The sequence below is a fragment of the Notamacropus eugenii genome, chromosome 4, assembly GCF_028372415.1.
Source record: "Notamacropus eugenii isolate mMacEug1 chromosome 4, mMacEug1.pri_v2, whole genome shotgun sequence".
Lineage (NCBI taxonomy): Eukaryota > Metazoa > Chordata > Mammalia > Diprotodontia > Macropodidae > Notamacropus > Notamacropus eugenii.
Window position 1 is genome coordinate 435,589,214 of NC_092875.1, and position 26,417 is coordinate 435,615,630.

The 26,417-nt window shown below is 34.7% G+C and overlaps 1 protein-coding gene across 13 annotated transcripts in view; it reads left to right on the plus strand.

The window, feature by feature from the left end:
- TCF4 (transcription factor 4) overlaps window positions 1–26,417 on the plus strand; it is a 433,335-nt gene that overhangs the window by 193,430 nt on the left and 213,488 nt on the right. The window lies entirely within an intron of this gene.

Below are 26,417 nucleotides of genomic sequence, written 5' to 3' on the forward strand. Positions count from 1 at the left end.
TAATACTTTGTGTTTTTCTAGGACATTCGGGATATTTATCTATTAGGTGATGACATTTCACAATTTTGCTAATGTGTATTATAGGATCGAGATAGAAGCTTTCACCTTTTTGGCAGAATTATTCTGTAAGGTGGTTGTTCTTAGACTTATTCCACTTTTCCTTGATGTCGGGAAGGAAACAAATCTCTAAGAATAAAATGTAGAAGAGCAGCTAGGCATTTCCCATCCTCCTGTAGAGTGGTAGTTTAAACAGCAGGAGTACTGAACAGAGGGATTCTGCAGCACAGTATAGCTGTGCTGTAACACCTGATCATTATCCTTCAGGTTTAAGATTTACCTGTTGTGCTCATTGTAACAAAAGAAATGAAATCTCTGTAATTATATTGGAAGGGGGAGGAGATCGTGTTTTAGTGCCTTTGATCCTGAGCTGGAATAGTCTCTGCTTTTGGAAATTTAATTTGAAAGAATCCAACGTACACATCTGCTTTTTGTACTGCAATTTCTTTTGAGCTCGAAAATAGAAATTTATTAATGCAAATGTGTAGAGTCTATTCCTTGAGGAAAACACACATTCAAAACACTGGATGGTTTTTTCTGTATAACCATGGAAGATTTTATTTTAATAATTGTTCTCTTCTCTACCTCTTCTAGAGTTTATAGATGAAGTTCAGCATTAACAAGGAGTTAGCATAAAAATTATAGGACACTTTGGGGAACACAAATATCCATGATTAATACAACATGTAAAAATTTCCAAAGAACTAATGAGTTGGTAGAAGGATATGGGTGAGGTTGAAAGAACTTATGAATTCTCAAGATAAAAAAAGAAGTCCAAACAAGCATGCCATAAAACCATTTTGAAAACATGTTTGAATTGAAGGATGGCAGGGCCCATGATGCTCTCAAATAAAATGTTGATTTGAACGAATCCAAACTGCCTCCCTTGTCTTGTATAGATTTGCTTATTCCTTTAGATGGAATAGAATTCTACCTCTGGGTAAGGACTTTCTCTTCCCAATTTAGCCTATGCTTCTTTGATGTTTTAATAAATTTATGGGAAAGAAAAACATCAGTGATGAAATTGGACCCTTTAGACTATCTGAATTCTCTGATATTTTGAAAAGTGATAAGTACTAATGTTTGATCTTGAACTCTTTTTTGTCCTTAATCTAAATTTTCCATCAAAACTGTCTTGCAAAATAATTTTAAAAAATGTCATGAGCATTTATGAACATAATTCGTTGAAGCTGTTTTAAAGACGAATTATTTTACATTCATACATGTGTCTATGTGTGTGTGTTACATAAGGACAGTGGTGACACAGAACTTTTAAACTTTTCAATGTTTTCATGTCTTGGAAAGATTTCATTTTGATCCTGTTATATAGCATGAGTGCAGAAATTGCTATAAAATGTAACCATCTGAATCAGGATAATGAATCTTGTATTAAAATGTATAACTATACTTTTGAAGAATTCTTTGGACAGAATCAAGCCCTTTGGTGATAAGTTGAAATTTTCAAGGTTAGTAGCTGGACTAAATTGCTTCATCTTGTTCTTCATCAGATTCAAAATTCTTTACATATTTTTGTAGCTGTGTGGTTGTCTTTCCCTTCAAAAAAACCCACATAAAATAACTTGAACTTCAACTAAATTTAAGGTTATACTTTTCAACTACTAAAGCAAAGAAGAACTTGAAGGTGAAGACAAAAATTCCATCCTTAGCTTGCCCACTTGTGAGTTGGTGATCCAGCTGTGTCACCATTCTCATGTATGGAACATCATTTAGCTTCAGTAGTTCTTGGGTCAGTCCCTAACATAAGGCTTCTGGGACCATTGAAATGATTTAAAGGCAGAAAATTTAAGTTATAAGTTTAGTGCTTAAGTTAAGGGACTTTTAAATACCACAGACATTGTTTTTACCTAATTTTGAAGGAGTATTTGTAGTTACCAAATTTCCATCCTAACCTTATCATAGTTATATTGAGTTTACTGTGAGATCTTACTCAAATAGGGAAAAATCACAAATAAAATTCCAATTCCTAATAGGAGGCAGTTGAGGCACTGTACGGAAGCAGTCACCCTTAAAAATGAATGAGCTTAATGATGTTGAGAGAGGTGATTTTGAAGGGGTGAGAGCATAGGGGATTAAAATTGGGGATGCCAGAAGGAAGAAGGCTGCTCTGCTTATACATGAGAATTTATTTATGCTTCTATCCTTATCTCCCCTCCCCACTCTCATCCCCCCTCAATTTTTTCCCCCCACCTACCCCACTCTCCTCTCTTTTCTAGAGCTAAAGCAGATAGACAGACAGGGCGATTATGAAGACGTCAGTTGGAGCATAGGCAGGCGAAAGGGGAGAAGCGCTCCAGATGAGGTCCTGGGGGAGCTGAGGAGGGTCACTCATGTACGACCATGTGTATGTGTCTGACAGACTGTGAAATGGTGCGTTGTTGCGCGGCTGCGCTGCACCTGGGCCCTTCATCTGTGATTGATTGGTTTGGTCATGTGTAATGGTCCCATCTGCTCTGTGTTGTTTTTCTTTTTTTACTTATAAACACCGTTCCCAGCGGCTGAGAGAGGATGAGCTATGTTTTGTCATCTTCACTTACACTTTAGCTCAAAAAAAGTGGTCAACTAGGTAAGCTCTAAAGTCTATCCAAGTAATGTAGTAGGAAAGTACTTTTTCCCCCTTCACTTTGTGTCTGCGAGTGTGCTTGCGTGCGTGTGTGTTTGAAGAGAGAGAGAGAGTTTTAATGCTGGCTGTTAATATTTGAATAGTTCATGAACCAAGGAAGACCAAAAAAAAATCAGAAATGATTTGCACAAATCTGCCTATAGTGACTCTTACTGCAACAAGGAGTTTTTTTGTAACCGAGCCAATACTTAATTAAAACCGCTGACATCATGGTGTTATAATTAAGCGTGGCATTAATTAAGCTGGAATAACGATTTTTTTTTATTAAGAACTGCTTCTATTGTATAAGACTGTGCTCGGCTAAAAAACAAAGTAATTTTAAAGCAAAAATACATTTCCTCTACCCCAACCCCCACTTTACAACTTCCTTAAAATACAGGACTTCAGTACTGTCGTCATCAGGGCAGAGTTTTGGTGTTGGATTTTTTGTTGTTATTTTGTTTTTTGGCTTGTTTTTTTGTTTTTTGGTATGTATGTTGGGTGGGGGTTGAATAGGGATATGGAGCATGGAAGTGAAATTTGTTTTTTTTTCACCCAAAAATGCTGATCGGCTCCTGGCATTCTGATGGCTAATTATGCATCGGAGAGCTTCGACAGCTGCATTCATCATCATAAAATGTAATAATTAATGACATTCCAACAAAGAAAAATATGCAAATGAGGACTCATTAGCATTTTCATATTCAGCTTTGATAATGCTTTTGCTGACAAGGTTGTAATTAATGAAAATTCATGTCGCAGTCAGGAGATTGGATCGGTTTCATTCCGCTCACAATTCCCAAATGCTTGCATTATGGAAAATCGGCGGCTCTGCCAACTTTTCAGGGAAGAAAAAAACACACACACACACACTAAAAGCACCAGATGCAAATTAATGGTAGGGAGTCTTTAACTCTTTAAACCTCCCCCCCCCCCCCCCCCACACACACCACTACCACCAAATTTCTGTTACAGGAAAAGATGTGATAAGTGCTTAGCTGGGAACACCAGGTTATAGATGTATTTTTTTTAATTCAGTCGACTTTTTCCCCTCTAAGTATAAGGATTTCTGGTAAACTTTTAAAAATATACGTTTGAAACACTTTATTTTTATTTTTTTCATTTTCCTTTTTAAAACGATTTTAATTTACATAGTAACATAAAACATGTTATAGTAGATAAGCAAAGTCTTTCTCTTCAATACTCTGGTTGGCAAAGTTATGCCACAACAGTTTATACTTCCACATGGTTTTCTGGCTTCTATTCATAACCTATTTGTGATAAGATCTTCTGCCTCTCTTGATGTGTTACTTATAAGGTCTCAGACAAGCAAGTGCAGTATTTTTCTCCATGGGGCAGGTTCTCCCCTCCCTCCCATTTCTCTTCTTATTGTGGGCTTGTGTAAGAAGTTGAGAATGTGCCTATTCTACTTGTACTTGATTTGGCTGTTACTCCTCATTCAGTATTACACTTCAAACTTAATTATGCTAGAAACTATGCAATCAAAAATATACTCCTACTCAAAATGGAGGTATATTCAATGATTCAGTACGTACAGCTTTTGATTTGTAAGTTGTCATCCAAACTCAGAGCATAATTTACCATATCAGCCTCAGATACATTATTTTTTGGTCAACAAAAATAGAAAAGAAAAATCTACTCTGGGTTTCTGTCCAGTTTTCAAATATTGATCTTTGGGGAAAAGAAATAGTATCCATTAGTAAATCAGATCATTTATGCCGAGATGAAAAGTTTTACATAAGGTTTCTGCACAGAAAAAATATTGTCTACAAACTATAAAATGATCATAAATATGTACACTTTTAAATCGTATAAAAGAACTTCTGAAAGTTAATAAGCTGTCATTTCCTGTTTATTTAAAGTTATGCTGTGAATTTTCCAACTTGGAGGCCAGTAAAAATAAAGTATGTAAAGATATTCCTTGACAGGGGGCAAAAAGTTTGACATGCTTTATGTTGGAAAGTTTTTTAGTGAAATTATTAATATAATCACTCATTTCTTGGTTTTCAAAAAAGCAAATCTTTTTTGTAAAAACTGTAGTTAAGGATGATGAGGACTTCATTTTCCATTAATCAGATAGTGTTCCAAGAAACAGAATTTGTTTCAGTCACTTGATTTTTTTTTAAACTTGTTTTGTCACAGTTTTCATATGAACATGTTTGTGTGTGTGTGTGCACGTGCATGGTGTGTGTATGTGTGTCTATGTGTTTGTAGATTAGTGTGGCACATTCCTCTTGCCTTTAAAACACATATTGCTTTATACTAACAAGAAGAAGGTTTTACTTTTTTAGTTTCCTTTTTCTATGGGCACTTTGCCCATCCAGATGGTAGAATGTCACCTGTAAGCAATCTGAAAAGATAGGTTAATTCTTATATGTTACAGAGAGCTTTTAAAAATTCTTTCTGTATTGTACAACTAAGTCTAGATAGAGTATCTGCTCAAGATAATGTTTCTTTTTTTTTTCTTTTAAAGAGCTTCCTACTGTGATTGGTTCTCTCTTCTCCACCCCTCCCCCATCTGTATTTTGGGCTCAATTAAAATCTGTGGCTTAAGGCACTTTGCTGCTATTGTCAAAACCACATCTGATGAAATCTCTGACCACTTCTAATAAGTGTAAATGAGAAAGTGATGGCAGAAGTGAAGAAACAAGTGTCGATCAGGGGGGTTAGTTGTTGGGAAACAGATTATTTTAATTTTTTAAGCTAAAAGTTTTGTTGGTTTTGACATATTCACTGTTAGTTTTCTCCTCCCACAAAATTCACAAATATACAACAACTCATATGCTCCAAAGTAGTTCCTAGCATGGTATTAACAACTTGAATTTGGAAAAATTCTAAGTGTAGTCAGTCACTGGTGTTTCCATCCAGGAAAGTAAAAAGAAGAAGCTGTTCAAAACCATTCATCCTGACATTGACCTGTTTTTGTAATTTGATTTCTATAGAAGTTATCCCCAGCTTACCAAAATATCTTTTAACTTCCTGTGATTGGGGTCTGATGAGAGGTGGTAAATCAGGAGGTGGCATCTTTGCTTATAATAATTGGAATCACATCACCATATTTGTAGTTTTAGCAAGTGTCTTTAATAGTTTGGATCTAGCTTATTGGTTTAATCAGGAAACTCTGTATGATCTTATGAACTTCCTTTTATTTTATGTTTTAAAAAGATAAAAGGCAATCCACCTACTATCTTAGCTTTCCCAGGAAACTAACTCGCAGATTAATCTACATTTTCATAACTATTAAATTATTGGAGTCATTTGTACATCACTTGTTACATTTATAGTGTTTATATTGCTTCTTCTAATTTCCATAAGTATTTTCTATGTTTTTTTTAATGTCCAGCTCTGAACAACACTTACTAGAGCTCCTCAACTCAGAAATAGAAAGCCTGTTGATCATCCATGTCCTTCCCAAGTTGTTGTTATCAGTGAAGAATGATAGAGCCTTGGTAGAGAATTTCAAGCAATTATTTCATTTTAAATAACAAATAGCTGTTGTTTCAGGTGTTAACACAAAACATTTATTTGCGGGTAGTTAAGACAGTATTTTTGCCAATTCATCGTCTCCCTGCTCCTCCAGTTGCTCCCTTAGCCAGTTGCTTCTTCGGTTTCCTTTACAAACTTTCCTATTGGTCAGGAGCTCTGGAGTGATTTCAGTGGCTGGCTAGTGGAAATGTTTGCAAAACCATTTGCGTATTGAAGCAGCCTAAATATTTGCAGAAATGTTTGCTTGAGACAGAAATCCACTTGTGATTAGGAAGAGACTGCCTAAACATTTTTGAAAGCATTTGCACATTCCCACATTATGTTATTAATGGGTGAAAGTCTAACTTGAATTCCAGAAATCCTACAGATGTTTTATTTAAAATAAAAATTCTGTGTTTTGCATGATGTTCAATTTCTGAGTTCCTTTGAAACCATTAAAATAATAATGATCCTCATGCCTATTCCTCTAGGATGAGATTCCAGTGTTTTCAGTTCTACAATTTAATGTATGATCATATTATCAGTAAATTAAAGGAGGCAGTGATTTTTGGAATATTAATAGCAGTTTACACTTAATCGTAGGATCAAGAGCTGGAAAGAAACTTTAAAGATGAAATAGTCCAGTTTCCCATTTTCTAGATGAGGAAACTGAAGACCAGAACAAGTAAAGTGACTTATTTAAGGCTACTGCACTAAAAAATGAAACTAGAATTCGTACATAGAATCTGACTACAGATTTAGTGCTTTGTCTTCTTATCATGATACTTCTTCCTTGTTATTTTTTTACAAGAACCAAATAGTAACTACCTTATTTTTTTAAGATTACTGCTAGCTTACTTGGATGATAAATAAAGTTTCTTTTAATTATTTGAATGTTGAACCTTCATTTTTCTCGCCTGGCCCCCCTAATTTTTTGGCATAAAGTTGGATTTGGAAAAAATAATTTGAAATTTTTAAAGTTTTAATTGCATTGTACTAACGGTTTGGAAACAGTGCAGGCCAAGTTTTCCAATTTGTTAACAATGTAGGAGTTCAGCGTTGACAATGACTGCACTTAAAAAGCCCCTTGGATCAGGTGTTATTTTACCATCTGGACAGTTTAATTAGTAATAAAAATGTGGATCTGAATACATGGAAATAGGATCTATAGCACACAAAGGCCTGATGCACTCTCCTGGTACTATGTTCATGAATACATTTCATAAAAAAGTGAAGGTGTCTACTCACATGTATCACATATGTGTTTGTACATGTCAGACATATCTTTTCCTTCAAAGAAGAAATTGACATCCGGTATTGGTTACTTATTTTGTTGTTTGTTCAAATTGGTTAGTCACAAAGCAGGAAGGTCAAGAGAATGTTGGTACATTATGTTTCCAGGAAAAAAACTGTATCATATAGTTTACTTGCATACATTTTTATTATACTTATGCTTATCCAGCATTGAGTAAAACGAGTCATTCTTTTTAGGTAACATGCAGAGTCATACAAACAGGATGTGTGTGTGTGTGGAATGGTAGTAGAGCAAGGTAATGGTGTGATGGCTAATTCCAGAACCTTCATAAAATCTTCATCATAATCTTACCAAGTTGTCTCACATTGAAGAGTAAGGGAAATAAATAGTACGATAAAAACTTTTAAGCAAGTATAAGATCATATTGGATTATAAGCCGGTTATAATTTTAGAACTACATGATAGTGTATAATTGAAATATCCAAGGAAGATTTACTGATTTATACAAAGTACCAGTATACTCCGTTTGGAAGAGTGATGGTCTTAACTGAAGAAGTGATGTGTGCATTTAGAGGAATGTAGGGATCATATTTCTGGATAATGAAGAGTAAAATCAGTTTAAGGAAATGAGTTTTACATTCTTTGAAATGCTGCAGGCAAGTTCCTGCACTCATTTTGACGTTCATGTTTGCAAAGCAATATGAATACCAGTACAAATGACCACTGTTGCTGAGAAGAACCTTCCCCTTACTGATCATGTACTTGATATTGAAGAAGGAAGAAAAGACCTCTTGAAATATTTATCCTACAGTGAGACTGCAAGTTAATAAAATCACTGTTTGACACCAGACCAAATTAGTTTTGACGCCACTCTAGAAAGCTTTTTCACTTCTTATTACAGATCCAATTCTCTCCATAAGAGATATTTAATACAAATAACATTTATTTTCATTTGTTTTTTTTTTTAAAACTTGCATGGTATAATAACTGTTTGGTGGTTCTGTTTATTTCATAAACTTCTGTCTTCTTAATATTGTAAGTACACATCGTGTTTGCTATACAACAAGCATATTGGTAGTTTTACACTGTCCCTAACAACTTATTCTCACAGTAGACACCCCAGGTGTAATATCCCTCCAGGTGCTTCATCATGCATTACTCATGTTCCAAAGATTGTAATATCCAGAGTGGGCAAAGTTATGAAGGAAGGGACTGTGGGTGGCACGGAGACCACCAATCTTTACAGAGGGGGTTAATTGCAATTGAGGTCTTCAGTTAATGTAGTAATTTGATTCTGTTATTGGACAAACCACAGAAGAAACGGGAACATGTCAGCTGTGAATGTACAGCTGTTGGGATTTTTCAGACTTATGAATGGGAACTAGTGGTAAGTATTTGGTTATACCAAGAATGAGTGCGTTGCTCCTTAAAGGGCTTGCATATTATTTGTACTGGCCTTTTTTTGGAATGAAACCACAGGCTTGTGCTTGGTAAGTTCATTAGATGAAGGTAGTTCGTTTTTATCTCAGATCCCAATTTTAAATATGTATGACCGCAAGAGCAGAAAAGGAATTTATTGATATTCTTTAAAAAAAAAAAAAAAAGGAGTCTATGAAAAAAAATCCAATGGACAATTTCAGGGGACAGCATTTAAAATTTAACGAAAAAAATAAAGTAATTCAAAGTAAGTCTATAGCCAAACTCCTTAATTGTGATGCATTTGCTGAGTTTCCCTCTTCCATCGCTGGCCCTGCTCTGATGCCATATGGTCTACCATGGAACATTTAACTTGTCAGATATAATGGATTGTCCTGGAAGCAGATTTTCGCTTTGAGCGTTCGGCTCCTTTCTTGCATTTCACTCTCAGCTCCAGGCTGCAGGATGAAGGATTGTGGTGGAAATGCAAAGAAGAGACACACAGTTGATTCCCCTTAAGAGAGTGACCTATATGCCACAAAATTTTACCCACGTAAAGAGGCATTATCCCTGTCACTGGCCCTAGCAGGCTGCATGTCAGAACCATTTAAATTTGCCTGGACTTAACAGATTGTGCAAACGTTTCAGAATCAAGTGCTTAGGAATAATAAAACCTTGTCATTTCAACTTATGCAGGAACAATGCAGCTCGAACTAGCTAAAGGATGAATATTATTTATTGCGACCTACACGTAACCTAAACTGCCAAGTTTGTAGACCCTGTAAATTAAGTTCACCTTCCAAAGCTATTGAAACTTTTATACCAAAAAAACAAAAAAACAAAAAAAACAAAAAACCCCGAAAAAACAAAAAACACTTGATAAAGATAGCAAATAGTATTTTTTTTTTTTTGTGGGCAGGGACAAGGTAAAGGGTTTAAGTAATTATTTATATGGATAGACCCCTAGCAATTAATTATCTTTTTGCATTTTGCAAGAGGAAGTGAAAACCTTCCCCATATTTTTATCTCAGTAGTCTGGAATTAAGGGCTGCACATCTTCTGAATAGATGATTAAACTTTATTTTATTGTAGCCAAGAAAATATTATGTAGACTTTTAATTTGATTCTCATAAGCATGGATATTTTAAAATTCTGTTTATCTTTTTTTTTTTGGTTTTTAAACATCAATTTATAAATTTTATTAGAAACCATATAGTTGAAATGCAGTTTTGAGAATTGTATGACTTTTGCTGTCCTCAGATAACTTTGTAAAAGAAATGGGTGGGCATGTCGTTATAAATGTTTGTTGAATGAATAAATGAATTTTTATATATAATTGCTAGCTACTATTCTAACTTCATTTTAGAATTAAAGTGTATCTGCCATCACTTTCTTGTTTTTACCTTAAAAATGCAACAGTCAAAAAATGACCCCACATCCTGAAACCAAAAGAACATGTGGTCTCAAAACTGTTATGTAAAGTTAATAGTATTGTATAAATATATGGATAAAAATAATATTTTATGGTAACCAGTTAGAAAATGATGGGGAAAACTTATACTTATATCCATTTTGGCTCAAGATAGTAATTTAATTACTTATACATATAAATAAAATCTCTGAGTAATTAGAAGATATAACTATCCACAAAAATATGTGTATAAGTGATGATAATTATTTAATTTACAAAGGCTACTGACTCTTCTTGAAATCCACTGGGAATTTTAGTAAATTTATATGTCATAATAGATTCCAGGGATGGCCTTCAGTAATCAAGGTAGTTTTTGAGCATTGACCTGAATTAAATTGGGTTCAAAGAATCATTATTTAAAGGAAATTATTCCTATCAGAATATGTAAAAAAAAAATCTTTATTCAAGACAAGCTATAGTGATAAGTACTACATGTATACATAATTATTGCTTCTTCTTCTTGCTTAACACTAGGCTAATTAATTTTATTATTAATGATGATTTTAAAAAATTTTATTATTGCTGATGGATTTTACTCTGTTCCACCTACCAGCTACTAAGAGCAGTTTGGGGAGTGACAGACCAAGCTTGGTCTTGTCAGGGTGTGTGGCTGCCCTCTGCTGGCTACTCCAGATTTGAGCCGACTGGATGCTCAGTGGATTTTGATTGGTTCATGGTTTTCCTTATCTTTGGAAGTGTAGATTGTCTCCACTTTTTTTTTCTTTTTGCATAGCTTCTCAGATGTTTGCCATCAGTAGGCATATTTCAAATTTGAATATAAAGTCTGTTCTTTTTTCTTAATATATATATCTTATTTTAGATTATCAAATAATGTAAAGATGTTATATAAAGTTTATACAATGACATACATTTTAGCATGTCCCGTTTCATATTGCTTTTTGCTCAGTTTGAGTGAAGTCCCTTTTGTATTCCCTACTGATTGAATGCACTTAATTAAAATTATTTTACCACATAGAAAAGAGAACTTAAAAGTGATCAGTTCTCTAAAATTGGGAAGAGGACCAGACAATATAATAGTAGTCATAGGTAACCTGTAATATACAAAAATTTTTCTCTAAGAATTCATGTTTCCAAAGGAAAGGCATGTGTGTTTACCTCCTATTGTAAAAACATTCTTATTTCCCAAAGACCAACGATTAAAATGACTCCTACAGGCACTTAGAATGGTGTCTTTATTGTAGGCATATTCAAGCTTACTTCCATTAGGGAAGGGGAAGGAGAAGAGGAGAATAAGCATTTATATAGTGCCTACTATATTCCAGGCACTAAAATGAATTAAATTCATTTCATCAAATTTATAAAACCCCGTGTTACATGTTGGAAATTCAGAGATGAAAAATGAAGAGTACCTGCCCTCAATGAACTTAAAGTTTAATTGGGAATGATATGTCATGTGCATAAATAGGGATACAAAACAAAATGTCTTAAGGGCAAGAGAGAGTGGTATATAAAGACTTCCAAGAAAACTTGTGAATAGAGAGCTTTCAGGGATGGGTATTAAGGATAGGCTTCATAGAAAAGTTAACACCTGAATATAGCCTTCAGGTAAGAGGTTCTCGACAAAGGGATCCATTGTTCATTTAGGCATGGATCTGGGAGACATCTTAAGGTTGGATGTTGTAAAGAAGAACATGAGTTCAGAATGTACAGTGTGATATAAAGGGGAGCTATTTGTGAGGAGCCTTAAAATGTGAACTTCAAAAAAGTTTTTAAAAACCTTAAAGTGTAAAACATAGGGAAATTTTTGGAATGTTTTTGAGTAGGTGAATAACATGATCAGACCTGTTCATCATGAAATAAAACATATGCCTATTTACTGTGTGATGGTATTGTTTATACTAGAAGTATCCTTAGAATGTGAAAAAAATGAAATCCCACTGCAATAAGGAAAACCCTACTATTGGAAAACACTTATATGTCATGGTAGATACTCACCCCCAGTTGCAGTTTGTTGATGTATTTATGGCAGATTTTCTATACTTAACAAACCTATATAATAAGTCCTTTCTCCATCCTTTTTGTAGTCATTCTGTAATGAAGTGATTGATTTAGTTAAATGTGTGGAAAAGAAAATTGAGTCTTTTATACTTTTTTCTTATGTCTAAATATAGTTTCTGTTCAGCTCATAGAATGTTTGTGCTATAAGATATAATCCATTTGGACTTCTTAATTTTGGAGTAAACTGTAGCCCAAATAGGTTATATGACATGTTCAAGGTCACGTGAAAAAACAGAAACTCAGAAAGTAACTTGCCCAAGATCATAGATTTGATAAGTGACAGAGGTAACATTTGAACTCAGTTCCTTTGATTCCAGAGCCACTTATCTTTTCATGGCACGATGGTACCACTATCTAAATAAAAACTTAACAAAATGGGTTCAAAATAGCACCATTTACTAATTCACTATTGTTGACTCCATTTCCTCTGTGAATGCAGTGGTCTGGGAATGTGCAGTGCACATCCTACATATACATATATTTCTTTTTAGGGATATATTTTTAAATGTTTTATTTTTTCCTTTTATTTTACATTGATTTTCCTAGATGTATTCTCCATCCCAACCTCCATGAATCTTTCCTTGTAACAAAGAAAAGTAGTTAAGCACAACCAAACAGCACCCCAAACACATCTGAGTGCACACAATATTTCATATCAGTTGTGCCTCATTACTTCAAGGAAAGTTGAGGGATCCATTACACAAATTTGACTAGAATATTATTTTAGCACATTTTAGGATTACGTGAAATTCATTGTATGATATTTTGCCTGTAGTATTTACTGGATAAATAGGTTATTGAAACTTCAGTTTACCAGAATTGGATTGATAATGAACAGATGTGGTATAATTTGTCTATCACCTGTTACATGTCTTATATTTATTTGCCTGGACATTTCTCTATGACCACTGTGCTTTAATTTCGTAGGCTCAATGAAATTTCATAGAAGAAAAGGATTTACAGACTGAGGGGATTTAAGCTATCTACAAGTTGCAGTTCTTTTTTGTTAATTACTTGATGGCTTGCAAGCTTTATTAAGCTTCATGAAAGTGATTCCTTTTTTTTTTTTTTTTTTGGCACTTGGGTTGTAATCTACATTACTCAATATCACTTAAAGAAACTTGAGTTAACTATATAAATTCAGATTTTGCCATGATCCTTTTGATTTTACATCTGCTCCCTCTCTTATTCTTCCAGTGTATTTTTTTTATTATACTCCCCTCATCTAGATCATCAGTTCTTGCATCCACACTTCCATGCCCTCATATCTTAATACAGATATTTTCACATTTTCTGTGGTTGTGAGCAGCTCTTTTTTAAACATTCCATTTTGGTACCATGAATCATTACTTTACTTTCACAGTTATCTGGCTCTCACTGCCTTAATATCAAGAAATACTTTTTCCATCACAGAAATACTATGGATGAGCATAGCATCTCAGATGTAGAGCTGGAAGGAACCTCAGAGATCTTCTCTTCTGGTTTCTTCATTTTACAGACAAGTTCGCAGAAATTTTATCATAAGGAGCCTTGACTTCTAAAATATCAGGGCCAATTGGAGCCAGTGCTTCAATATGTACATGTGGAATATGAGCTCTGGATTATCTGTTGTGTATTTTGACCTCTAGAGTCGTGTTTTGATCGATTTTTGTTTAGTCATTTCAGTCATGTCCAACTCTCTGTTATCCCATTTTGGTTTTTTGTTGGCAAAGTTACACAAGTGGTTTACCATTTCCTTCTCCAGCTCATTTTACAGCTGAGAAAACTGAGGCAGACAGGGTTAAGTGACTTGCCCAATGTCACACAGCTAGTAAGTGTCGGAAGCTGAATTTGAACTCATGAAGGTGATTCTTCCTGGTTCTGAGACTAGTGCTTTATCCACTGCACCATCTTTAATATTGCTTTTTGAGAAGAAAAATTACAGTAATATTATTTGTTGTAATCCAAATCAATGATTATCTAGTATCATCCATTCTTAAATCTGAAATTGCATGAGATATACTCCAGAGCAAATTGTGAGCTCCTCAGAGTCAGGACAGGAAACTATCTTTTGCCTTTCTTTGTATCCCCAGCACTTAGCACAATGCCTGGCATAAGAACAGCTTACTGATTGACTCAATACTGTATCAAAGGGGCAGCCAGGTGGTGCAGTGGATAGAGCAGCAGTGCAAGAGTCAGGAGGACCAGAGTTCAAATCTCATCTCAGACACTTGACACTCACTAGCTGTGTGACCCTGGGCAAGTCACTTAACCCCAATTGCCTCATCCTGGGTCATCTCCAGTCATCCTGATGAATATCTGATCACTGGATTCAGATGACTCTGGAGGAGAAGTGAGGCTGGTGACCTGCACAGCCCTCGCTCACTCAAAACAAAGTCAAGTGCAAGTCATGTCATTATTTCTCTGTTGGCATGGTCTTCTTTGGCAGCAGAGGATGAACACACACACATTGTATCAAATGTGAGGTAAAGTGACTTTAATAGAATAAAAGGATCACACAGCTAGCATTTGACCTGATCACCAGGTCACTGATGCCAAATGCAAAGTTCTTTCTATTACATATCACCTTCCTGACATGATCTTTGCAATCACAAACACTCAGACTCTGTTTGAAAATAACATCTGTGCCTAAAATTACTGTTTAATTTATGATCTTTCCAATTCCCTACATTATAGCAAACCTGCTAGTGAACTTTTCCATATCTTGTATATTTCACTGCATCTTCTTCAAGGTGTCATGTTTTTTAGTATCAGAATTCCAGTACACCATGTATTTTTCTTGGTAATCTGATCAATTTATTTTTAATGGCAAAGTATCATTTGTGATCATTTTTGATTTTCTTAAGATTTCTATGTAAATCTTAGTCTTGTTAATGATGAAGGTAATGCAGAAAATCCATAATCTTTTACTATAAAAGATAAATCAATCAATAAATATTCATTAAGATACTATTTAATGTGAGGAGCTGTTAGCCACTGTAGATATAAAGCTATAAACAAATCTTACACTCAAGGAACTTCAATTCTACATTCTGTAGAATTATTTCTAGGCATTATATTGTTGTGCAGTAATTAATAATAAAATAATTGATGTAATTAATGATCATATAACAATTTATAATTAGTATATAATCTATAATTATATTTTATAGAAAGCAAGGAATTTTGATTATCCTCGACCTAGAGCCTGAAAGTGCTCATTTTACAGATGAGCAACCTTTGACCGAGTAAAGTGAAATTGTTTGTCTGACGTCACAGAGCAAGGCTTCAAGCCCAAATCTTCTAATTTCAGGAATGGTTCTCTTTCCATGATATGAAAGAAGCTGTGGATTGCTATTATTACATCAAGTCAGAAGTACAGCATATTCGCCAGAAAGATCCAAATATACACTGAGTTTCTCATTATATTGAAACCTGTGGAACCCATTTAGGAGAGGGAAAAATACACTACAGTTAAAAGATGTTCACTCCTTCCAAAGAGCAGTGGCTAGTAAAATTTGGAAAGTTTAGCTTAAAAATGTAGAGATTGTCTATTTATCATTTTCTGTTTAAAAGTAAAGAAAATTCACCCTGTAAGAAAAGCAAAAGTTTTGAATAACATATCCGCCATTACTTATTGGCAAAATCTATTTGGTGAACTGAGATTAGAGTCATTAGATTAAATAATTCATATTTGTAGGGATGAACAAATTTAAAGGTCTTTCACAGTGAAAGAAAGTGATTTCTTAACCCATCAAAATATAATTGTTTTCCTAGTTATTGGAAAGATATAATTGTTTATGTTTAAGAAGTCAATTGAATTATATGGATTTGAAAAAAGAATAAATGGACAAAAGGCAGGAACAGACATGTAAAATACACAATTTTTACAGTCACTTAAAAATGATCAATTTCCTCAATATTTAATTTTTTAAATGAAAATATATGAGGTACTACCCCCTCATCTATGCTAAATGACACAAAATACTTTTAATGGTAACAGTAACTTATACAATACTTATGGAATGGTAGATTGTTGGGATCTTTTGGAGCAAGCTGATGTCGCATTGTGCATTACAATAGTAATTATGTAGTTTACTTAATAAGTGACTCATTAGTAATGTACCTAAGACTTATCAAAAAGGAAAAAAAACTACCTGTTTAATGATAGTACCATTTTTTATAATTTTGGAAAAGTTAAAAAAACATTACCTGGGTAATGAATAAAAAGTGTGATATGTTAATTGAGTAGCCAATATTAGAATTATTTTTAAAAATTTGTGAAGTAATGCAAAGTGAAAAAGACAGAATCTTATCCATATACACTGTGATACCATGTATATAAAAAGAAAAAAACATACAATTCAAAGGGTAAATGAGCAAATCATTGAATTGATGATGGGAAGATGAGTCTCTAAGTTGGTATAGATATTCTTTTGCAGGGAATTATTTTGTTAAAGTTTGTTTTTTTAAAGTTTAAATTATTTTATTTATAAGGAAATGTTTTGAAAATGAATAGCATGGGTTAATTTTTAGGTGGGTTAATTTTAGTTATGGGTTAATGGGTTAACTTTAGTTAATGGGTTAATTTTAGTTATGTTGTATTCTCAGGATCCTTTGTACTTATTTTCATGTATTACCTTCTTACAAAGGAGAAAATATCTAATTTATACTTTTCCTTCCCTGGTATGTATTACCATTGCTCACATTTCTAAATATTTCCACAAAGTGTGTGTGTGTGTGTGTGTGTGTGTGTGTGTGTAGAGGAGAGAGAAAATGTATGTTTTCATTTAGAGCTGATTTGTTTCCATAATTTTTAAAGGTTCATTTTCAAGATTACTTCCTTAATTTCCATGCAAAAATCTTAATTTTTAAATGGAAATAAATCTTTTAAGTAAATGAATTTTTAATTTAGGGAGATCCAACTAGTAGCAACCTACCTTGTTTGCATAAAATCAGAATGAATGCGAACTCTTTTTTAAAAAATACCATTAATAATATATGGGCAGATAATGTCAATTTGAAAATACCCAGCAGCAGAAAATTAAGCCATTTAGGAGTTATATTTACTCTTTGAGGTCTAGAAGGAATATAGGAAATTGTTGCTGCAGTGTCCCAAGTATCAGTGCTACAATTAGAGTGAGATGATTGAGTTTGCCTCTAAATTTGGAAGGCTTTGAGAACCCTTACATTTTTTTTCAGCAGAATAGAAAGACTTGTACTTGACATCTAGTTAGCAAGAGCAACTAGTTAAAACAGGTAAATGTCAGGAGTCAAGTTGTGATGACTCTCTCCTTTTCCCAGGTATAGTTTATGGTATCTTCCCCATGCCTGGAGTTCCTAGTTATAGTGCTACCAAGTAGTACCTTAGGTACTTTAAAGAGTTATTGACACATATCCTGAACTAGGTAAATTATTCCTAGGATCATGTTGATTAGAATTATAGAATCTAAGCTTTGGAAGGACCTTTAGAATTCCTCCAGTGAGACCCTTTTCCCAGTGCATAGATTCCTCTTCCAACATCTCCAGTAAGTTTCTGCTTGAATGCCTTGAATGACAGGGAATTTACTGCCTCACATGACCCTAGATTTCATCTTCAGGACATCTAATTGTTAGGAAGTTCTTCATGCGGCTAAAATTTGTTTCTATGTTACCTCCACCCAAAGATCTTATAGTTCTCTCTTATGGAGCCTAGCAGAATATGTCAGATTCCTCTTCCATATGACACCCCTTCAAATATTTCATGATAGAAATCATGTCCTCCTTAATTCTTTCTTCCTTGAAGCTAAGCATTCCCATCTCCTTTTCCAGTTCCCTCATGTGAAGTGAGTTTATGCCCCCTCACAATCCCTGTCACTCTTCTCTGAATAGGCTGCAGTTATTTTAAAAGAAATACTTTCCTGCATCTGTATGAGAGCTATACAACTTACATGGTTTAGTTGGATAGTATTCACATTTTCCTTATACATGACTCCTAAATATGAGATATTTTTCTGTTGGAAAATGCTTGTAAAAATGCTAAAAATCTCTCAAAGGGCAATATTTTCGGTTCATTTTTGTATAGACCAGTCCTCATCCAATTAACAAACATTCATCATATCATCAAAGAATATTCATATGAACCCCATTACTCACAACCCTAAATCATTTCCTCCCATGAGGATAAAGCATCATAGCATGGTTGTGTAGATAGAACCCTAGGCTTAGAGTCAGAGGACCAAAGTTTCAGTCTTGATTCTGGTACAGTACATAGCGCACACACACACACACACACAGACATATGTAAGTATATGTATATATGTGTACACATATATGTATGTGTGTGTATATATCTGGGGAATCCCCTGATCACAGATTTAGAAGTAGACCTCAGTCAAATCACTCCATTCCTCTGCCCCTTAGCTTCTTCATCTATAAAATGAAGATACTGCACTAGCATCGAGACTAGTTAGACTAGTGATATATAAGATCACTTCTGCCTCTAAATCTATGATCAGGTGATTCCCCCAACAGGTTGTCAAATCTTTATGTAAGAAATGTAGGTGAGCTTGTTTCTTATTTGTAATGTTAAATGTACTTAGGGTGTATTTTAAAATTTACTAGGTTTACTTCAATTCAAAGGAAAATGGAATGTCAATTGCAAACCTCAGCCCTAGATGCCTGTTTGTTTGTGTTGTGCCATTTGCTTCAGATGATCACATCATGTACTCATTTTAATTCATCCTAAACAAGTGGTTTGGTTGTGCCTTTAAATATTGCAGTCTATTTGGGATAGGAGAACTGCCCACTGTTTTGAGACAACTCGGCAATTAGACACACCGAAGTGGGTCAGTGATGAAATTCAACCTCAGCTTTTAATTTTGCATTATTATTGTTGCATTAGTTTGAAGACTTCCCTAACAGCAAGACTTTTGGAATTGCCCAATGTACAGACTAAGTCTTGCCCTAAAAAGGGCATGTTCTCCCAGTTCTCATTTTCCTTTGCCACAGCTTAGGTAACTGAAGTTCACAAATTGGTTTTTTTTCCCTACGTATAGGTTGGGAAAATAACAAAAGGAAGCAATGGAAAGAATGGCTAATTTTCTGGTCTTGGGAGTCAACATGGTACAAAGAAAAGAGAGCTTGCAGAGACATCAGGGGACCTGGATTTAGATCCCAGTTATTCCACTTGGACCTTGGACAAGTCCATTCAACTCTATGAGTCTCATTTTCCACATCTATAAGAAAAGGATGTAGGGTTAGATGTCCTCTAGGGTGTCTTCAAATTCTAAATCTCTGATCCTGTTATTAAATTGGAATCTAATACAACAAGAACTTATTGATCACTGACTAGCTAAAAGCACTGTAACTAAAATGCTGGGATACAGTGATAAAACTAGCTAAACTAAATAAAATTAACTATAGTCCCTACCCTTAAAGAGCTTACATCCTCCTGAATTCTTAATTTTAAATTGTGAATTTTCTTCCACTGCCCTTGTATGCTGTCACGGCACAGTGGAACAACAGTGAACCAAAGCCCTGAAGTCTCCTGTAGAGATCTTTGAAGCACCAAGAAAGAACACTTCCTACCACTCCCCTCCTACTCTCAACACTCCAGCTTATAGTTAGGAAGAGACAAAGGCAATATGGTATAGTATACAGTGTGCTGAATTTTTAATCAGAAGAACCAGGTTCAATTCTTGGCCTCCTGCTTAACACGTATGAAATTTTGAGTGACTCACTCAGTTTGTCTTGAGCTCAGTTTCCTTGTCTGTAAAATAAGAAATTCTGATTAAATGACCTCTAAAAATGCTTTTATTTAAAAATCAGTGGCACCCAGTCAGCCAGTCAGAATGTTTTGGGAAAAAGTGCTATTACTTTAATTAGAAATTCAAGCCAATGTTGCCACATCAAGTAAGAGTAAATCTAATACCAAGTCTTTGATGAGTCTAGACCAGTAGAATAACATAACAGTCTGTTTGGATAAAAATGAAGTGTATATACGTTAAAAGTAAAGCAATTTATCACATAGACAGTATAAATTGACGTTACTTTTAAAGACCTTTTCCCTGCGTAAAATTTTTTATCTCAGTGATGGTGTAGTTCACCCTATAGAACAACTCATTTTTCCCCTATATTCATTCTCACTGCAGTTTCCATGGAAGTCAGTATTCTTCATTTGGAATCTACCTAATTACAGTTTTCTGCTGTGCTTTATAATTAGTTGCCATGATTTAACCTGGAAATGGTTGCACTTTAGTGTATGTGAGATGACACGGATTCTGTGTTTATCATTTATAAGGTTATAGAGCACCTAGAGACCTTTTAGGAAGTAAAACACCATGTAAATGAAAATTATAACCACCTAGAAGACACTTTCATTAATTTCATATCAAATTCATGGGTCTTTTGGGCCTTGGGACGTTGATTCCCTTCAAAGTTCGACGACCAGTTTATTTATTGATTTTTCGAGACTGACAAACTTGAGTGTGAACAGTATGCTTGAAACAGAACCATTTCTATAAAGAGGTATGAATTATAACGAATTTTCAAAACTGCTAAAAATAATTGATACCATTCTTTTATGGGATGCTGTAGAAATTCCAAATCATCCATTTTAAATTCTGTTTCTTAGAATTTTAACAAGGAATTGAACCAGGAGTATTTAAGATAAGTTTTCTAGTCTGATGCCCTCTCTACAGTTGTTAGATGGAAAATTAACAGTGAGTATTGGGGAAGTCTAGCTCATTGTTGTCCAACATCAGACGATAATTTTGCATAACACTGCTTAACCAGATGAAGTATTTTCTCACAGGTGGTTGAACTTCATTAGTGGGCAAAATGACTAGTGATTCTCCACTTTAAAATGGAACCTAGGGAAAAAAGGCGCCATGGCAAAGCATATTGTTAACCTATGGTGTATGGTAACAATTGTAACAACGTTCACAGCTGATATTTATAAAATATTTAAAGTTTACATAGCACTTTTCTCATAATTTGGTTACTTCAGTTGTACAAGTATTATTACCCCCAATTTTCAGATAAGAAAACTGAGACTTGTGAAAGTGTGACTTGACAGAACTGAAATTTGAATCTAGATATCCTGGCTCTAATGCCAGTGCTTTTTCTTTGATCAGTTACTATGCTGTACTTGTTACCTATTTGTTGCAGTGAGGCTGTTGCGAAGCTTATTCCACCTAAGTTGTACCTGCTTGTCTAGAACATTTCTTTTTGTCTGGAATGATTTGTGCTTATTTCTCCCAAAGTGATGCTCTTGAGAGGAAAAAGTTTTCTTTGAGTGAACCAACTCCATCGCTCCTATAACACGTTTATACTCATCTAGACCCTCCATAGGTTTTCTTGTCATAAAGATACCATGATAATACATAAGGAACAAGTGAAAATAATATAAAATTATGCATAAATGTTGAAAAATGCTTAGTGTAGTATAAACATTAAGCTGAGTTGACTTACACCATTTTTTCGAATTTAAAAATATATATTTTTTCCAGTCTTGGAAGATAGCAAGAAAAATAGTAACTGTGTAGTTAGAGAGAGAATATGGGCCTTTGTGTTGAAAGTAGCTTATATTTTCTACTTAATTAGATTACTTTTTCAAAGGGCACTGTTGAGAAGCAAGGGACCCTTTTATTGATTGTCAATTGGTGTCCCTTTTTATAGTGAAATAAAAATTTTAAAAAAGGATATTTAGGATTTTAGGTGATCCCTTGAGTTTTATGTAAATAAACTGCCTGGTGGTTTTGTGGATAATCTGTACACTACAGTTACTAGATATATTCCAGAGAAGGGGTTTCACGTAGATCTCTTTTGTCTCTTAATGGATTTATTGATGTAAGTTAAAACTGCTCTCTTAAAATATTTTTATTGTGAAATTTTCAAATTATGAAATGTTTTTCTATATGTCCCTTTTGTGGAAAAGGTTGCTTAATCAATATGTGGATGTCATTTATGAAATTTGCTCTATAGCTTTTACTCATTCTTTGATCCGAAAAGCTACATGAGATTTCATCATTTTTTTCCCCATATACCATTCTAGCAGGAAATGGCAACTAGCAGCAATTTTTAACATTTGGTCCTCTTGGTATGAAAATGAATCAAATATCTGACAAGATTTGTTCCCGGTATGTATTTCATACCATTTTTTGGCATATAACAAATATTACTAACGGGTACTTTTAGTTTTTAAAATATGGACAACAGTACGCCGTGCAGTAAAAGACTTGAGCGATTAATGCTACCCTTATGCCTCTTTTGAGTAGTTTTAGCCATGGGGCTTGGCACTGCCACCATTGTCTTTGTGCCAAAAAATATCCGCAGCGGCTGTCGCATTCTAGTACTGGAGGGTTGTCTCAAAAATTCCGCAGTGAATGCGTCGGGTTGGTACATCACTCTCTACTATCTTTTTCAAACACTGGAAAATAGAATCCTCTGCTATTGCAAACCTCATTTTAGGGGTGGGGTTGGGGAGGAAAGAGTCTGACCATTCCAGACTGTTCAATACAAGAGACTAAAATCCATGTCTAACATATACAGTAAATGTAGAAATTAGGAGCTTTTGTGCTAGTGAGCACAAATAGTTACTTAAAGAGCCTATTTTAGCATATTATCAGCAGTCTTGCAAATTTTATTATCTGAAACAAATGTTACAGTGAATTTTAAGCAGAAAATCAACATCAAGACCATAGCTAATTTTTAATGGAGAATTGATACAAAAGATATTTTTTTTTCCTGGAAAATGAAGTGTCATTTAAAAAGAGTTGCCTATTTCATCATCAGAAATGATGGTGGAAATATATATATATATTCATTCTTGAGATGGTTCCTGGGCTTTTTCCACGAGCACTGATTATTTTGCTCCCAAACAAGGGTTTTCATTCTGAAGGCAAATTTATGGTTGAATTTGGGAACAAACAAGATGTACTAAAGTTAAAGGCTTACACTATCAGAATGAAATGTGTTCACTCATGATCTCCAGAGTTATCTATTTGATGGTAAAAGTGGATGCTACAGATGAAATCTTTACAAGGAGCATAATCCTTTAAAAAAAAAAGTCAATCTCCCAATCTCCTGCTGGCTGCTCTGCCTCTTTGGTACCTCACAGACTTCGACAGAGTCCTGGACGAGTGCCCATTGATGTCATGGAAACACTCAAATTACTGAGAATGATTCATGTCTATGCTGTTCTCTTATCCTCCCCCACACAAACAGGAGTAGATTTTTAACCCTGACAACTTGTAATTTGCAATGGGTTTATTTTTGTATCTAGATAAATATTTTTTAACATTGGAAATTAAGATGAGGCAGCCTGTATCTGATATGATAGTAAAGAACTTTAGTACTATGCAGTCAAGATTACAGTGCTTCATGACTGAATATATATATATAGATACATATATATATATATTCTCTCTCATACACACACACACACACACAAAATCCTAAAACACAGATTACACACAATTCCAGAAACACACACATTAGTTGTGTTTCATATCTTTTGATTCCAGTGTTATATATTTGAGGATCAGATTTGACAATGACATTTCACATTCATCTGCTCAGTCTTGCCCATGGAATAGCAAGTAGATCTTCTGCCTTCTTCAAATTATATTTGGAAGTCATTTTTGAAATAATAGGGTTGGGACGAAGAGGAAGGAATTAGGTACAACTTCCTGGAAAGTAAAAGCAAATTTCACCTTAAAAATGGTATTCTAATCTCACTAAGAAAAATGTAATTTGTGTGTATGTACTTTTCCTGTTAAACTAGAAGCATTTTCAGATCAAAGAGCTAAAGAAGAATATGCCGCCCTCAGTGACCGCTGATTTTAGCCCATTTACTTCAATAAGTCATTTGATTTGTCTCAATAGGAATGTAATTAATACTTGCAATCATTTTACTTTTACTGTTGAATTCTGTGGCATAGCCCTCTCCCTCAAGCCTCTAACAATTTACAGACTAAGATGTGGAGGAGGGTGATTTAAAAAATAACGTCTGGCTTCCTCAGTGGATATGTTCATTTTGTTGCTGTCCTCTTTTTTTTTCCATTACTGTGAATTTTCTTTCTATGGACACAGGTCAGGACCTTTCTGTCCCTTAGCAGAAGGTCTTCATAAATTCCTTTGGCTACAAAAAGAAAAGTCATTGCTCAGTAGCAAACTTCCTGCTCATGAGCCTTTGTCAACTTGATTAGGCTGGTTCTTAAATCCTAGAAGCATAGCCAGGAAGAGCACACTGGAAGCATTTCTATGTTAGGATTTGCCCAAGCCTACGCTCCATCTCCATAAATGCTGAGAGTCCGTGGTCGTATCTATACCACGATAAGGTACAGGGAATGAGCTTTAGCAGATGTAAAATTTTAGGTCTAATATTTTTCCTCCAGCAAGAGTGAAATATACCAAGAATGAATTAACTTAGGTAACACTTTCATCATCCGAGTGTTAGGCATTTTGAGGAATGATTCTTCATGTGTGGCAATGATGCAATGAGTACAATGAGGAGCAGCTAGGCCTTCACTCAACGTTTATTGACAGTAATGAGGTGGGTAATTATAATACATGCTGCCTGTTTTCTCAGTTGTCTTAGATGGGCATTGAGGTAGGAAGCATTTTTAGGATCGTATATATCTATTGACTGGTCTAGCTAACATTGGGTTTTTTTTCACAGATACAGTATTGAAATATTCAAATAGAGCTGTGGTCTCATTGATGTGGGTGTTCCTTGCAGTGATGCACATTGTAATTCATTGATGCCTGCCCATCCTTTGCAACCCTTGTGCACATCTTCCTACAAGTTAGAATATAAACTTACCTATTAGAATATAAGCTCTTGGAGTAAGAATTGTTTCATTCTTAGTATATATGTATCCCCAGTGCCTCACCCATAAGAGGTGCTTAATAAATGCTTATTGATTGACATTCTCCCTAGCAAGTCTCTTTGATACATCAGGAGTCTCTTTTTTTTTCTCTTGGTATTAAGAAGATACCAGGGCAAGCAGATAAGCTATCCACTAGTTATCCCTTATTCTTGTCATGTGACTAACCAGTCATCTTTTTTAATTGTACATTTCTTTTACTACATCCTTTACTTTGATTCAAAGCCAATGAACATGTCCCCATTGCTCTCTGATACGAGAATAAAATCCTTGCTTGTTAGCATTGTTTAAAGCCTAATCGTTTCAAGGGAAAAGGTGGAGAAATTCATCACTTGGGTCTGTTAGTGTTCTCAGGATCTTGATACTATCTCCACCTACTAGGCAGCTAGATCTTACATATTTAACTGTATCTAAAATTGTCCAACATGCGACTTTGTATATCATTGGTTAAGGTCTACTCTCACTTCTTATTTAATTTGGCTCTTTAATCTTACTGAATTTATGATTAAGACGAAAAGTAATCTTAAAGAGAGAGAGAGAAGATTATCTTTTACTCTTAGATATGGCCAGAATGTATCCCAGCTACTTTTCAGCTCTTGGTTATTTAAAGAAAAACAAAACGGTCTTCAGAAACAAATTAGGTAGTTGGTGCTGGTACATGATACTGGTTTTCAGTGGGTCTCTGCTTAGCTCCTAGGAGTGTTGGTGGAATTGGAACCTTAGTTCACAATGGGCAAATGTCCAAACAAATTCTCTCTCCCTCTCTCTCTCTCTCTCTCTCTCTCTCTCTCTCTCTCTCTCTCTCTCTCTCTCTCGTCAATTCCATCATCATGTTGATCATGAGGGAATTTACTCCTGGGAAAGAGGTTAAAAAAAACACCACCAGAATTGTGAATAGTTTCTTTGCTATATTCACCATCTGGAGAGCGTGTGATTGATTAGCTTTGGCCTCACCATTAAGTGTCAATATAATCAATGGGAATTACTATGCTAGGGTCATTACATAGATAGTTTGCCTGCTGTGTAAATAAAAATGAAATTGTTTAAAATTTGAGGGAGAGAATGAAAGTGAAAATAAGGAATGTCAATTTGTTTGTTAGAGAAATTGGAGGCCATTGAAATGACAGTTTTTGGAAGTGTGGAGCAGTTTGGCTAAGAATAGGAATGAAGGATATTTTTTTCCAGTTTATCATAGCCAGAGTGAAGAAGTGTTAATCCCTTTCTCTTGCTTGCATACATTGC